Source organism: Sturnira hondurensis, unplaced genomic scaffold, assembly GCF_014824575.4.
Source record: "Sturnira hondurensis isolate 20B ecotype Veracruz unplaced genomic scaffold, ASM1482457v3 Scaffold0007487, whole genome shotgun sequence".
Classification (NCBI taxonomy): domain Eukaryota; kingdom Metazoa; phylum Chordata; class Mammalia; order Chiroptera; family Phyllostomidae; genus Sturnira; species Sturnira hondurensis.
In genome coordinates, this window is record NW_028080118.1 from 1,953,927 (window position 1) to 1,964,994 (window position 11,068).

Below are 11,068 nucleotides of genomic sequence, written 5' to 3' on the forward strand. Positions count from 1 at the left end.
ACTTTAGTATTGTTAACATAAACAGGAACAAAGTCATTATCGTTCCAGGTCACAGGATGCATCATTGGAGGATTAGGGACAAAAGCCCAATATTCCTCAGTCTTCACTTGAATCCTCAGCATCCACAAAAGGCTCAGCAAAATCGCCAGACGTTGGCGTCTTCTCCGAGCTCGCTCCGGGTGGCTGAGGCGAGGCTGCATCGTCAAGCGTGCTAGCCGTCCCCGCAGCCGGTTCGTTTTGCTTCTGGGCATGTCGGACACAACGTTCAGGAAGCCAACGAGGGGCTTCTGCGTCTGTTGGAAAAACACAAACATGCCCCCTGCCCCAAACTAAAACTGGGTCAGGTCCATGACGAGACCCATCTATGGGGTCTCTCCAATAAACCAACGGGTAATGTCGCATACGCGGCCCCCAATGCCGATCAGCCGCGGAGCATCCTTCTGCATCCAAAGTCAAAAAGTTAAGAACAAATAAGGAATGTGACACTAACAGTTTAGGAGAATGAGGATCATACCATCTCCCCCCTTTTAATTTAGAGAACTGATGTTTGAGGGAAAGATGAGTACGTTCAATGATACCTTGTCCTTGTGGGTTGTGAGGTATACCTGTTTTATGTAAAATCTGAAATGAAGCACAAAAAGAAGCGAAACTTTTACTAGTATACGCTGGGGCATTATCTGTCTTCAAGACCTTAGGAACTCCAAGGATTGAAAAACAAAAGAGAAGGTGAGTAATAACATTGCGTACATTTTCACCTGTGAGAGGAGAAGCGCAGATAAAATGAGAACAGGTATCAACGGTGACATGTAAGTAACGTAATCGTCCAAACGCTGGGCAGTGGGTAACGTCCATCTGCCAAAGATCATTGGGTTTAAGACCACGAGGGTTGATACCATAATGAGGCACGGGGAGAAGCTGAGCGCACGTAGAACATGATTTAACAATTTGACGGGCAGCTTCTCGGGTGAGACGGAATTGATAACGAAGAGAGCGAGCAGATTGATGATGCAGGGCATGAGAAGATGTAGCCTTTTGCTCCTGTGAAAGGAAAATTTGCGTAAAAGTATCTGCAGTTTGATTACCATGGGCAAGGGGTCCAGGAAGGGAGGAATGTCCTCGAATGTGACCAATGAAACAGGGAAACTGTCGTTTCTGTAAAAGTTGTTGAATATCTGAGAAAAGCTGAGAAATCGTATGATTAGAGGTATGAATTAAAGGAACAGTTTCTAAAACAGCCATAGCTCGAACAACATATTGGCTATCTGTGTAAAGATTAAATGGTTGATTATATAGGGCAAGAGCTTGGCTGACAGCAAACAGTTCCACTTCTTGAGCTGAAACATAAGGGGTGGTCCAGATGAGAGGCTTGGTAGGAGTAAGTAGAACAGCACGTCCATTAGAAGATCCATCTGTGAATAGGGTAAAGGAGGTTGATAAAGGTTCAGAAGTGACAATGTTAGGAAAAATAAATCGTGCAGTATGGGCAAATTGTAAAATTTTATCAGCGGGCAGATGATGAGAGATGGTTCCAGCAAAACCTTCAAAGGCAAGAGCAAAAATGTCGTTAAAGTTAAGAAGCCAGTTAAGTTGTTCAGCGGTATAAGGTATAACAATAACAGTGGGATCATGTCCTAAAACTTGGAGAGAGATTTTGCGCCCTTGCTGGATGCGTTCTGCTACCAGAGAGGGATAGGGACTCAAAACTTTCTTTGGAGTAGACGATCCATGGATCCATTGCAATACACCTTCTTGATATAAAACTCCTGTTGGGGTTAAGGTAGTAGGAAGAATAATCAAGGACCACGGTCGTGAAATATCACAATATGTGAGTTGAGCTGTTAATAAAGCATTTTCTACAGACTGTAAAGCCTTCTTTGCTTCTGGAGTCATGGATCTAGGAGACGAGGGATTAGGGTCTCCTAAAAGAAGATTAAACAAGGGTTTTAAGTCACCAGTAGATAATTTAAGTGAAGGGCGGATCCAATTGAGTTCCCCTAGAAAGGTTTGAAAATCATGTAAAGTTTTTAATTGAGAAGTATCAATGGTTAGTTTCTGCGGAGAGAAGGAAGAGGGTTTTAATGAATACCCTAGGTAAGAAAATGGATAGGTATTTTGTACCTTATCAGTAGCGATCTGCAATCCTGATTGGGATAAGGCTTGTTGTATATGCTGGAAAGTTGAATACAAATAAGACTCGCTTTCATGAGCTAATAGAATGTCATCCATGTAATGGATGATTAATGCAAGAGGAAACTGATCTCGAGTTTGTTGAATAGCTTGTTGCACAAACTTTTGACATAGGGACTTGAACCCTGAACCCTCAGATTAAAAGTCTGATGCTCTACCAACTGAGCTATCCGGGCTCCGCTTGACCTGCTAGATCTCCCCAATCTGCTTCATCAGGGTTTGGCGGCCCCTATTGAACAGTCGCCACCTTAAAATCAGTCGCCACCTTAAGATCAGTCGCCACCTTAAGATTAGGTTCTTCATACCGCGCCTCCCAAGTCGGAGGAGGCAGAGCAGTTGGCACTGGAGGCAGAGGGCGAGAAAGATCCTCTGCCGAATGAATGGCTGGCAAACTGCCACGAGTCCCTCGTTCCCATTTTTCAAGCTCAGAATCTCCTCTAAGACAATCTCTTACTAGTGTCCACAAAGAAAACGCATCAACAGGAGTTTTCTCTGGACCGTGAGCACGGTAGTGTTCACAAATACGTTGTCCTACCTTTTTCCAAGTTTCCATATTAATAGTACCTTCTTCCGGGAACCAAGGGCAAACTTGTTGAATAAAATCTACAAAACAATGTATTTGATTCTTAGAGGTAGTAATGCCTCGCCCCTTTAATAAGGAGCAGAGGACTTTTTTAAAAAATCCCTGATCTGATGAATGGGAACTTCCCACAATTATAAACTCTCCAATACTGCTTCCTGCTACCTTTTATTTTTTATTTTTTATTTATTTTTTAACTTACCCGGGGCTTCCTGTAGCAGCGGTCCTCTCGGGCTCCCCTATCCTCGCGATTAGGACTCTGCTGGTCCCCCCTGACCCCCTTTCTTCGGGTCCCTGTTTCGGGCGCCACTCTGCCGCCGTCCGCGGCAGCAAGGTGGTCGCGAGGTGAGGCGATGGACTTAACTTAATTAAAATAATGGAGAGGTCCAAGTGCTTCCGGCTGGCAAATGGCGAGTTTATTCAAGAGACTGCTGGCTTATATGCAGAACTACAGTGGCCCGAGAACAATGCTGTTTTACAAAGGTTTGTACATTACCGAAGGCTATCAAGAGGGCAAGATGTTCTCACATCCTGAGAACATTAGCCCACAGATAACAGTGTCCTCAAGATTATCTCTTTCCTGGAACATGATGCACATACCAAGACCTTGTTCCTGCCTTCAAGGCTGAGAAGGAGAAGGTCCGGAAGATGTCAAGATACCCCCCGGCTCCAGGGACCAGAAACCAAGTCCCGCCACCGTTTTCACAGTGGGGGCTCTGTCCGTGATCCCCTGCGGCCTGGCGGGCCCCCACAACCTTTCCTCTGAGAACTGTCAGTCTGTTCTCAATATAAGTCTGTGTCTATTTTGTTTGTTGGTTTTTGTTGTTTATTAGATTCCACATGTTAGCAAAACTGTATGGCATTTGACTTTGTCTGACTAGCTTATTTCACTTAGCATAATACTCTCCAGGTCCACCCATACTGTCACAAAGGGTAAGATTTCCTTCTTTTGTATATCTGAGTAGTATTCCACTGTGTAAGTGTACCACTGTCTTTTTAGTCACTCATCTACTGATGGACACTTTGGCACTTTCCAAATCTTGGCTACTGTAAGTAATGCTGCAATGAACATAGAATTGCACATATTCTTTCAAATTAGTGTTTTGAGTTTCTTTGGATATATTTCCAGAGGTTGACTTGCTGGGTCATAAGGCAGTTGCATTTTAATTTTTTGAGGAAACTCCATGCTGTTTTCCACAGTGGCTGCACCAACCTGCATTCCCACCAACAGTGTACTAGGGTTCCCTTTCTCCATATCCTCACTACCACTTGTTTGTTGATTTATTGATGATAGCCATTGTGACAGGTGTGATGTGATATCTCTCATTGTGGTTTTAATTTGCACTTCTCTGATGTTAGTGACATTGAGCATCTTTTCATATGTCTATTGGCTATCTGTAAGTTATTTAAAGAAAAGTGTATTCAGGTCATTTGCCCATTTTTAACTGAATTATTTGTCTTCCTAGTGTTGAGTTTTATAAGTCCTTTTTAAATTACTTTATTGTTGTTCAATTACAGTTGTCTGCATAAGTTCTTTATAAATTCTGGATATTAACCACTTGTCATATGTATCATTAGTGAATATGTTCTCCCATTCAGTGGGTTGTTTCTTTATTTCATTGATGGTTTTCTTTGCTGTGGAAATTTTTTAGTTTCATGTAGTTCCTTACTTTTTTTTTCTTTGTTTCTCTTCCCTGAGGAAATATATAAGAAAAAATATAGCTGCAAGAAATGTACAAGATTGTCTGCCTGTGTTTTTTTGAGGATTTTTATGGTTTTGGGTGTAACATTTAAGTCTCTAATTTATTTTGAGTTTATTTTGTGTATAGGGTAAGAAGGTGATCTAGTTTCCTTTTTCTTTTTTGCATGTGTCTGTCCAATTTTCCCAACACCATTTAATGAGCAAGACTAACTTTACTCCATTGTATGTTCTTGCCTCCTTTGTCAATATTAATTTACCAAATGGTGTGGGTCTATTTCTGGGCTCTCTATTGTGTTCAGTTGATCTATGTGTCTGTATTTTATGCCATTACATGCTATTTTGATTACTATGGTCTTATAGTGTAGTTTCATATCAAGTAGTGTGATTCCTCCAATTTGTTCTTTCTCATGATTGCTGTGGCTATTTGGACCTTTTATTGTTTTACATAAAAGTTTGGAATATTTTCTCTAGTTCTGTGAAATATTCTATTGGCAAAGGAATGTATATTTCGCTTATTTAGGTGAAATGCTCTGAAGATATAAATTAAATCCATCTGATTTATTGTGTGACCCATCTATTGTGTAATTTAAGGCCACCAATTTCTTGTTCATTTTCTTTCTGGAAGATCTATCCATTGACATCATTGAGGTGTTAAAATACCATACTGTAACTATATTAGTGTCAGTCTTTTCCTTTATGTCCATTCAGATTTGCTTTACATATTTAGATGCTCCTGTGTTGGGTGCAAAAATATTTACAAGGGTTATATGTTCTTGTTGGTTTGCTCTCTTTATAACTGTATAGCGTCCTTCTTTGTTGCTTACTATAGCCTGTGTTTTAAAGTCTATTTTTTCAGATATAAGTATTGCTACTCCAGCTTTTCTAAATTTCCATTTACATGAAATATCTTTTTTCATCCCTTTACTTTTAGTTTGTATGTATCTTTCATTCTCATGTGGGTCTCCTGTGGAATATATATATATATACATACACACACACACACACACACACACATACACATATATATAATTTTCTTAGCCACTTAGCTACCCTATGTCTTTTTATTGGAGTATTTTACACAATTACATTTAAAGTGATTATTGATAGGTATGTATTGATTTCTACTTTATTCTTTTAACTAAGTTCCCCTTCTCCTCCTCCTCCTTCCAGACCTTTAACATTTGTTTTAATACTGGTTTGGTGGTAACAAATTCCTTTAGCTTTTTCTTGTCTGGGTAGCTCTTTATTTCTCTTTCAATGTTAAATGATAGCCTTGTTGGATAAAGCAGTCTTGATTGTAGGTCCTTGCTTTTCATTACTTTGAATATTTCATGCCAGTCCCTTCTGGCCTGAATGTTTCTGTTGAGAAATCAACTGAAATTCTTAAGGGAGCTCTCTTGTTGGTAACTAACTCTCATAATTGAGTCTTGATTACTATTTGCCAGTTCTTGCATGGGGTTGGCCTTCAGGCTGGTGGACTGTGAAGATCAACACTGACCACAGTGTATGAGCTCCTGTGCAAGTGCTCATCATACAAAGCAGAATTCTCCTCTGTAGGGTCTGGTGCCTACTGAGATCTCCCTTTGTATAACACTACTTCTGAAGCCCATTGGATCATACTCTGATTTTTCTGAACAAGGCCACACTGGGTGTGCTGGTTCTGGAGCCTCTTGAGAGGGACTCCATTGCAGACCAATGTCAGACACTGCTTATGACTGGTCCTGGTCAACTTGTGCAGAGCTCCAAGTGATCCATAGTTTGTGGTTGCCTCTACTGGGTCTGGGTGTGCATGGGAAAGACCAAGCTGCTCACCAAGTCCAGTTTTTACAAGTCCCAAGCCCAGAGGAAGGTCAACAAAAGTCCCAAGATACCCCAAGATCTGCTTCTGCAGCCCCCACATATTGCTTCATTGTTGAGCTTAGTCACTAAGGAGCCTCTGTCAGTACTTGAGTTGCATGAGGTAGATTCTCAGTGTCACCAGGTAAGGGAGAATGATTTTCACCTGTGATATGGTTTCATATTCCGTGCAGTGCTGGGTCTGAGACCAGTCAGAAAATATCTCACTATATACCAAGTCTAGCTGCCACCCACTGGGAACTCGTACAACTTTATGGTGGGGAGGAGTGTTAGTGAGTCATCGATGTGAGACCACAAGCAGTGTTTATAAGGTCCAAATAGACCAAGATTTGGCTGTGTGAAGGTAGGGCTCTGTAACACTCATGTGTGCTAGGGAAAATGGCCCTCATCCTAGAGCTATAATACTCATTCTGTCCCAGATTCTGCCAGGAATGTGATCTCAGCACAGCCAGGTAGCTGGGAGTCGGGAGAATGGGGCTACTTTATATGTGAGAAGGTGGTGCCAATTAGGCTTGGGGGATGGTGGAGAGGTGCCCCCCACATCAGAGCCACACAACTCAATTTGTCCAAGATTCTGCCCAGAACTTGGCAGGGAGGATCTTCCAGGACTTGGGAGGGTGGGACTACTTGGAGCCCAGAGCGTGGGGCTAGAGAATATTTTGTGAGGAGGAAAGTATGGAAAGTGGGCTTCACCGCAAATACACACAACTCAGTCACTGATATCCCAGACCAGACTGCTGACTTCTTAGCAGAGTAGAAGCTCTCCAGGGTGGGCCTACAGGGAGTCCAGAGGGTGGTGCAATTGCTTTCTCCAAGACTGATGCCTCATCCTGGGGAATGGTCCACTCAAGAAAAAGGGCATCTGTAGTACAGGAGAGTGACTCAGCACAGGTATCTTAGCAGTTGTCCTTTCATCTTACTCCCCAGAGCCACAAACCCCAGTTTCTCCTCACATTGACTCTAATCCTCCCTGCTATTCTACGTTCTTTCCACCTTGCCTCTGCCAGAACTCAAGGTGAGTGGCTGTGAAGAAGATATTGTGTGTTGGCCCTTTAAGAGGATACCTGTCTCTCTAGAATACTTCTGTCTCTCTTTGGCAGACAGAATCTCCATTGACTTTCACAGCCAGTTGTTGCGTAGGCAACTTTTATGGCTGTGGTGTTCTGGGCTGGGGAGCCCAGCTTGAGGTTGAAGCACTGCACTTCTCAGGGGGAACATTTGCAGCTGAGATATCCTACTGTAATCATAGCCTTTGCTGGTGGAAGCGAGGGCAGACCTTTTTCTACTTACTCTGCTGCCATCTTGATCTCTGAGATTTTCTTATCTCTGTTCTGAATTTTTCTGCATGAACATATATTTTTAATACTCTCCAGACTATTGAATTCTAGAGTAATACATTCTGGTGCTTTCACAATGGTCTGAAACTCCAGAAACTGCTTTCATGAATTATGTAGAGTCACTTTTGGAGGCCGGAAGTCCAAGATCAGGGTGCCAGCATGGTTGAGTCCTAGCGAGACCTCTCTTTGGGTTCACAGATGGCTGATATCTCGTGTGTTTCTATTGTGGAAAAAGCCCTATTTGTCTCTTAGGTGTATTTCTTGTAATCTGTAAATAGCTGGATTGTTAGATCTAATTTAATTATCTTTCTCATCAAATAGGCAAGTTTAGTCAACATTTATTGTCATTATTTTGGACATTTGGAATTATTTATGGCTTTTTATTTTATTTTTTATTTATCGTTATTGTTTTTGATTTTTCTACTTTCCTGATTTATATTTATATTAAAGATTTTTCTTTATTTTTATTCTTATTCTGATCTATAAACTGTGGCTTATATGTCTATATTTATGGTGGTTACTTAAAAACATTTAGCACCCACAATAACTCATGTATTTTTTATACACAATTCTGAAGTTACTCCACATATCTAGTCTCCTACTATATAACACAAAGGTCTTAGAATGTTCAACAACCGTTGAATCCTCACTTCCTATTTTCCTTGAACTTAACTCTTCTTTTCAATACAAAGAGAATCTGTGGTGTGGTCTTTCTTGAGTGCCAGGGATAATTTTTTACATCCTTCTTTCCTGAAGCTTGGGACCTCTCCCAGATTTAGCTTCATGCAGTGAGCTAATTCTGGTCCTCACAAGTAGGGTGCTTCTTTCATTTCAGAGGAATAAAATGAATCTCTTCCTATTTCCTGTCCTATGACTTCAGCCCCACATACCCAGTGTTATGGCGATGAATTATGTCTCCCCCCAATTCATATGCTGAAGTTCAAAACCCCAGTACCTCAGAATATGACTGTATGTAGAGACAGTTTCTTTGAAAGGGGTAATTAAGGTAAATGAAGTTGTATGTGTAGGGCTGAATCTGATATGCCTGGCATCCATATAAGAAGAGGAGATTAGAACAAAAACAGGTACCTAGGATAGACCATGTGAAGACATAGGGAGATGATGACCATTTATAAGCCAAGAAGAGTGGTCTTCCGAAGAAAGCAACGCCGCTGACCCACGGGGTCTTGGATCTTCAGAACTGTAAGGAAATAAACTCATGTTGTTTATGTCACCTAGTGTCACCTATGGAAGCTCTAGCATACTAATTTAACCACTCTATATTTATTATCTGTTTTTGTGTACAGATTTATTCACTTTATTTTTAAAATCAAGTTGTGTCTTTTTATTTAAAATGCAAACTCAATCATTTCTATGTAGGTGTGGTGGTAGGCAGCTTTGAATCTCAACTCTCAGAAGCATTTTGATAGAAGCTGAACTCCTTTTCTTTTTAAAACTTTCAACCTGGATATTTTACGTAATCTTTTAGTATGGTGGTATGATTAGAACACATTTTGCTTTTAGAAACATGTAAAAGGCAGGAAACCTGATGGCCATTTTAGTATCCCCCACATGCCTAACACAATTCCTGATACATTATTGTGTTTAATACATTTTTTTTGTAATTTGACTAATGGAAACAAGAAAGCCTGTGAATTTGGAGATCTATGTTCTCTCACAGCTGTGTATTTCACTAATTGCCTAAGTCAATTAACTTCTATGGGCCTCATTATGTTCTTCTACATCAAGATTTGGATTAAGTCTTCATGAGTTAAACTATTACAAATCTATACATGCCTGAAAAAAATATGTCCAGTCTATCAAGGTCGAATACAAGGAGTTAAACCTTCCTGGAGTGCAATTTCCCCCTTGGTTCTCACCACTTACTTTGAAATCAATAACCAGTCTAAGCACACCTTAGCATCAAGTCTACATCCCACCATTAGTCCTCAATTGGCTAAACAAATTTGCACTTAATAAAACTTACTTTTGCTAATGGCACATAATGGAAGAAACAGAATCTCCCAGAGACCACAGGCTTCATTTCCCTTCATACTTTACTAGCTTGATATGCAGTTACTGCTATACTTAAGCTGTCTAAGGCTAATAACCCTGGAACTGAGAAAAAGTATCTCACTTACTGTTTTACAGCAGTCATTGTCTGATAACCACAAAATGGTTTCTGGGTCAGTTATGCATCCTCAAGGTAAGACCAAAATGCCTGCTCGAATAATAGGGCAATAGAGTGCTTTAATAGATTTCTATAAAATGCTCAGAGGCACAGATGTTAAACTTGCAACAGATTTGCTTTTATGCCAGCTCCTACCTAAACTAGGTGCTCTGTGGCATGTATTTATTTTGACAGTGTAACCAAAATCCACCAAGATTGGTGGCAAATAGAATATTTGCATGCCCTCATTAAGATAAATACCATTAAGCAAATGACTTATGAAGATGTGTGCAAAGACTATGTATATGTTACACAAAGACTCCGTCTTTGAAAGTGTTCAATTAACATTCCCATACACATGCAGCTCAAGTGCCAGAAAGGGGTTCAGCCAGAAATCTCTTTTTAGAATGAAGGGACCAATATTTTTTAGTTCCTTTAAAAAAATCAGTACTCGGTGTTTATAGGTAAGGATTAATGAGGATTTTGTTCTCCAGTTAATGACTTTACAATTCATAGGTTTGAAAGTCTCTGGAAAAAAGGAGTTTCTGTCTTTGAGTATGTTGTCTGTGAGTTAACCATGAGTTTAAAAAGATGACAGCAAGGTATAAGCAACTCATTGACAAGTATTTGAAGCCTCTGGTATTGCAATTCAGGAGAAATTTAGTGACTGGGAAAGTCACTATAAGGAAAGTTTTGTAGAACTTTTGAATATCTATGCATGATACTCCAGTTAGAGTTATGTAGGTCAAATCTAGCCTGTGGAGATGTCAATCTGTCTCATGAGTTGAGACCCAGGTTAGTGAATGTCTGTCAGAATATGACTTAGAGAAGTGAGAATAAGAATAAGTAAGTCTCAGAATGGAAGAGGTGTCTGAGAGAAAGGAAATCTCTTTTTTTTAAAATATATTTTATTGATTATACCATTACAGTTGTTCTATTCCCCTCCTTCAATCCCTTCCACCCGCACCCTCCCTCCCCCACCATTCTGCCCCCCTTAGTTTATAACCACGTGTCTCAAGTTCTTTGGATTCTACATTTCCCCTACTATTCTCGCCCTCCCCCCTATCTATTTTCTACCTACCATCTATGCTATTTTCTGTGCCTTCTCCCCCCTTCTCCCCCTCCCACCCCCTTGTTTCTAACCCTCCACGTGTTCTTCATTTCTATGGTTCCACTCTTGATCTAGCTGTCCTCTTGGTTTGCTTTTATTTTAGGTGTGGTTGTTAATAGCTGTG

General features: G+C 40.6%; 1 non-coding gene across 1 annotated transcript; it reads right to left on the reverse strand.

Annotated features, from left to right (window-relative positions):
• Window positions 1–2,281: 2,281 nt before the first annotated feature.
• On the reverse strand, window positions 2,282–2,363 carry TRNAK-UUU (transfer RNA lysine (anticodon UUU)). The gene has a single exon. It is a non-coding gene; the product is annotated as a tRNA-Lys (tRNA).
• Between the last annotated feature and the right edge of the window lie 8,705 nt (window positions 2,364–11,068).